This window comes from Lipotes vexillifer, unplaced genomic scaffold (genome assembly GCF_000442215.2).
Source record: "Lipotes vexillifer unplaced genomic scaffold, Lipotes_vexillifer_v1.1 scaffold1861, whole genome shotgun sequence".
NCBI lineage: Eukaryota > Metazoa > Chordata > Mammalia > Artiodactyla > Lipotidae > Lipotes > Lipotes vexillifer.
This window is the reverse complement of record NW_006784863.1, coordinates 223,900-229,760: the sequence shown is the minus strand read 5'-3', so window position 1 is coordinate 229,760 and position 5,861 is coordinate 223,900.

Here is a 5,861-nt window from a genome sequence, read left to right as displayed (position 1 = left end):
GGAATGCCGTTTGTGGGCTTCACGCAGCAGTTTGCAGAAATCCAGCAAGATTTATGGTTTATGTTGCCCAGCATGTATAAACACAACACTCTCAAATGTTTAAAGAAAAAAAAATCGTATGAATTTGTTAAATTTCTTAACATTCTGGTCCCCCCACTGCACCCCAATTCTCACACACAAGTACTCTGTTTCCCCTGATACAGTCATACAATAGCTGTGGCTGGGAATAGGTTGACAACCTAAACCCCAAGAAGGGCCTGACGTTTTCACAGCAGGCTTTTCCCAGTGCTTTGAGCCTTTCTCTCTAGCATGGGGGTGGGGTGATTAGCAAATGTTTCAGATAATCTGTGAGTTCTTAATAGTCATATTTCCATGGTTGAAGATCTGCCTCTTTCTGGGATGCGGCAGGTTTCAGAAATGTTGGTGTTGGGGGTTTTACAGATATTTCCAAGTTCCGGGAGTTTGAAATTTGGGTCAGGATCCTGATTCCCTTCAGTGTGTAAGGGTGAAGTAGGTTTTATTTTGCTTTATTTTCAAGATGTCTCACGGTGAGATACAGTCCTAGCTGTAACATGTACCATAAATGCAGAATTGCGACCATTATTTCTGCCTCTTTCTCCTTCTATCACCTATGCTTCTGGCATTAGTACTTTCAGTTTTACTGCAAATCAAGTGTGCCTTTAGCTTAAAAACATTCTTTTTCTTACACCCTGGAAACACTTCTTTTATAATCTGAGGCAAGTTTTGGATTATTAACGCTTGGAAGTTTGAATATCAAATTTTTAATAGGAACTTCACTCATGTGGAATTTAAATATGTCTGTTTATACTACTTGGAAAAAAATTTTGGATAACAGTCAATTAAACAACCAATCCCATTTGGGGTACAGAAAATTTTTTGCCCTTAATAAGAAGCACACAACTCCTTTCCTCTGGGTCGGTAGATTGCACTTTTCTAAATGTTTATGATTAACAGAACTTTTTTGGTCTGATTCCAGTAAAAGTATCCTGTGTTCTGAATATTATAAGGTGTAGGAGAAAAATTATCAAGTCTAAATTCTATTCATAAGTATTATTTTTCTTGACTTGTGATCCAATTAGAATGCATTCTTAGACTTTTCTGTTTTCTTATGACTAAATGAAAACTAGTTTAAAGTGATATATAGTCAATTGACAAGTTGCTTTTGAATAAAACAGAACAATGGGAATGCCAACTTTCTTTCCTTCTCCATAACTTCATTAACATGGTTGTATAGACATTTGCATGTAAAATGTAGTTAACAAAAATTACACAGAAGTAAATTTAGTCCTTTAGTGCGTACCTCTATGGTAAAATCAGACCATTTGGCATAGTTTGAAGTCTTCCAAGAAAACTGGTTTCCACCTGGAAAATAAATGACTAAATTTGAATGTGTTACTTATACTATGATGAGTTGTCTATCTGTTACATTTTATTTTAGTACATATACTAGAAACTGTACTTAGAGTTTTCTAAAATTGTCATCTGTTAAGGTAGAGAGTTATAATAATTATATAATTATACCCAGGAAAAGTGTTCTGACTTTAGATTATTTTGATACTGTTACAAATATGATGCCTTTTTAAAAATTCAGGATGTTTGTCACAAATTCATATGTTTCATTGTCGAATTTTGAGATTAATTTAGATTAGCTATAACTGTTTTAACCAAAGTTTATTTTCTTTGCATTTATTGATATACAGATCAAGCTTATATATGGGCTTCAGTGTAACACATACACTATTGCAATATCTAGCTGTACTTACTTTGCTCCATCTTTAAACGAAACTTCATCTCAAAATTTTCTGAGTTTGATAAATATAAAATACTTATTAAGTCACTGTATTCTCCATTCAATATATCCTACTATTTTAAATCATAAACAATTTGCATTATAAGAGCTATATTTATTAATCAAAATTCTATGTTGGCAGAGCATCATGAGATGATTGGTGAGATGTCATGTACAGTGAAGACAGCACTCAATTAATTTCTCCAGATAGAAATCCTGTTTTCTAATGCTTCAGGTGTGCACAGTGGGAGGAGATGGAGATGTGGGACCACGGCTCAGTAAAAACTCTTCACAACAGCCAGTGAGAAGTCTTATTAAAATGTGTCTGTGGGTTTTTCTTCATCTTAAAGGAAAGTGCATTAATCTCTGAAAGAAAGCAATATTTCTTTCTGAAGTGTATATTTTCTCAGTTGAGTTAAATAACCAGAATGGGCATGGTTGTGGAATTCTATATTCTCAAGCCCAGAAACTTTATAATTCACTACAATATACCCAGATATGTCTAATTCCTATACCACCTTCATAATAATTATGTTTTGTTTGACTTTTTTTTTTTAACTCTAAAGCACTTTGTGAATCCAGGTGAATATATAATAGACACCACCTTCTGTGGGAGTGAAAGGAAGAAAAACTTGATTCATATTTAAAGGTGCTATATTTGAACACTATGATGCTAAAATATTTTATCTTAGCACAGGGTATTTGTTTTGAAGAATCTATCTGGAGGACTCTATATAATAAACTGAATGAGGAGCCTTTACTCAACGTGCTAAAAGAATAATATTTTTAGAAAATCATGCCTCTAGGTAATCTACTTGGCCATTGGATGAATAGTCTAGGAAATTATGGTGATAGAATAATAATAATTTCTTGGTTCTCTGTGCTAGGTACTTCACATACATTTCCTCATTCAATCGTAACAACCACCTTATGAGACAAGCATTATTATTTTACTGATGAGGAAAATGAGGCTAAGTTTAAATCAAATAGCTAGTAGTGGATGGGCCCCTATGGCCGTGGAACCCTCAAGTCTGCACTCTCATCATGTAAGGCACTTCCATTCTGATGTCTGAAGGATAGAGGCATGGAGGGTAGAAAACCATCTCTCCCCTCTTAAAATTCCATTTTTCCTTTACTAAATCAAAGAGAGTCAATGAAGTAGTTCAAGAATTTAGCAGAGTGTAGTCAAGGTCCATCTGATTGGGAAGTCTTTATATGACTAGGAACAGGATTGCTTCGGCACATGCATAAAGACTCAGGCGATCTACACATCCATCCTCAAATTTAGCAATTCGAAGCAGTTAGCTACACGGACAGTTTTGTATGCATTGCTAAATGCAGACACAAAAACTGCATTTGCAAAAAGAGGAAACCCAGTTAAACTAGGTTGCAAATTTGGCCCTAATTTAGCGTAGCATTTGTGATACATATAGGTTAGAGTGACATTTATATAATGGTGTGAAATACGAGAAAGTTCCAATGCTAGACACAAAGACTTTTTAAAATTGCTTTTGCCTACTTTGGTTAGTTTAAGAAACAGGAGGAAGAATTTGGTTTTTCAAGTGATGGGAAGCCTTTAAGGATGTTGGAACACTGTTCGGTCCCCTGGGGTTCTGCCTGCTGTACAATTTTAAATGTCTTTTAGCTAAAAAATTGGCCAACAAGGGAAACATAGAGATGAAATCTCTTCTCCCTTATCTGGGAAGTGAGAAGCTATAAGTGGCTAACATAATCCAATTGTGATAGTCAAATAAATGGTCAGCTTTGGCGATCATATGCCACAATCATTCATCCTAGTTAATATTTCTATTTAACTAGAGTAACTACCTATATATTAGAATTTGCTTTGGAGGTTTTGTCCTTATGCTCGGTTGTAGACATAGGCTTCAGCTTAAGAAATATAGCCAGAGATGAGACTGGATAAATATTCACAATGTTTTACATAAATGCTGCAGTCATGGTACCTGAAACTATTTCCATTTTTCCAGTGAAGACCACTGGAGGGCAGTGTTTTCTCCTTTGGGACCAACACCAGTTTTCAGATGGAGAATGCATTGATGTGTTAAAAAGGCATCTGGGTTATGGAAAATGAGTTGCACTTCTCATTCAGACAGTGCTTGGAATTTACCCCCTCCTATTTACCTGTCATTCAGGTTGTTGCTTATCGTACTGCCAGCCAAATTAGTCATACCTAAAATTCAGATCCTAAAAGAAGATCATGCACAGTATTTGCTATTTGGGAGTCTATATTAATTTGTTATTTGAGGATTGTGCAAAGTTTGTTTTATTAACATAAATAGAAAATGAAAGGGTATATGAGCAAGAATGGGTCGTTTTGACTATGAAGTTTTAACTATCAAGTGCTTTGCCCTTCATAATTTCAATATTTCATTAAGTTTACATTAATTTTATTTTCAGTATATGTACATATGCTTGTCACAAAATCAGTTGTCAGCAATTTCTAGAAAGAACAAATGAAGACTTTTCCTAGAAGTTATTTGCCATATTTTATGGTGTGACTTGTTCTCTAGCGATAGTATATGGAAAAATATTTAGAAATTTTTAATTTAAAAAATGATCTGCTGGGCTTCCCTGGTGGCACAGTGGTTGAGAATCTGCCTGCCAATGCAGGTTCGAGACCTGGTCTGGGAAGATCCCACATGCCACGGAGCAACTAGGCCCGTGAGCCACAACTACTGAGCCTGCGTGTCTGGAGCCTGTGCTCCGCAACAAGAGAGGCCGCGATAGTGAGAGGCCCGCGCACCGCGATGAAGAGTGACCCCCGCTTGCCGCAACTAGAGAAAGCCCTAAGCACAGAAATGAAGACTCAACACAGCCAAAAATAAATTAATTAATTTTCAAAAAAAATAATCTGCTACTGTCAAATTATAAAATTATACTTATTTGTGTTCCCACTAGTTAAAAAATGAAGCTGAATTACATAATTTGAGGGAGAGCCATTTAATCTTTATTTAAAGGCATATAATGCTAATTGAATTCTTTTAATTATACTAATTTGAAAACATATTTTACCTCTGAAAAAAAGATTCCTATTTTTTACAAAATCAGCATATAATTTTATTATAATGATTTATTTGATTTTTTTTTTTTTCAATGAAATGCCTAGGAGCTGGCGTCGGATCATGCCTAAACAACACAAAACAACCCAAAACCACCAGTCTCTTGAGGAAAAACATAAATTTCAATGTCTACATCTTCAATAATTGTTTAATGTATCTTATTTGTGTAACATTACTTCTGATTATAAAACTAGTAAGTGTTTATTTTGGCAATTATGGAAAATTAATATAATGAAATAAAATCACCCATAACTTAGCCTGTTAGAGAGAGAACCACTGTTAACTTTTTAGAGTATATCCTTACAGCATATTTTCCTATGCACTAACATATGTTTAAAATAACTAGGATACATGAGCTACACTTTTCACTTAAAATATATCATAAATATTTTCCCACATCATTAAATATTTGTCAACAGGGTTATTTTGAATGCCTAACTAGTGCACCATAATTTATCTAAGTTCTCAGACACTGTACTTGGTGATTTCTAATTTTCCTGCATTATAAACAATGCTATGATGAACATCTCTGTAGACAATATTTGCATACATCTATAACTATTTCCTACAGATAAATTTCCTAAAGAAGAATTTCAGGGTCAAAAAGTTTGCTGTTGTTGTTTATTTTACAAGTTTTGATACTTAAGTTCAAAGTGTCCTTCAAAATGGAAATGTATGAGAGTGTCTACTTATCTATACCTTCACCAGCACTAAATGTTACCAGGTTTTTAATCTTCTTTAATTCGATGTTTGAAAAATATTTTGTTCTTTTACTTTTTGTTACTTTGGTTACCTGAAAAATTTAATATATTTCATATGTTTATTTGCCATTTATATTGTTTCATTACAGCTTGCTTTTTCCTAAACCTCACCCATTTTTTTTCTCTTGGAATGCTTATATTTTTAAATTAATTTATGATAATTCTTCATATAATAAGGATACACTGACCCTGTTCCATACATTTTACAAG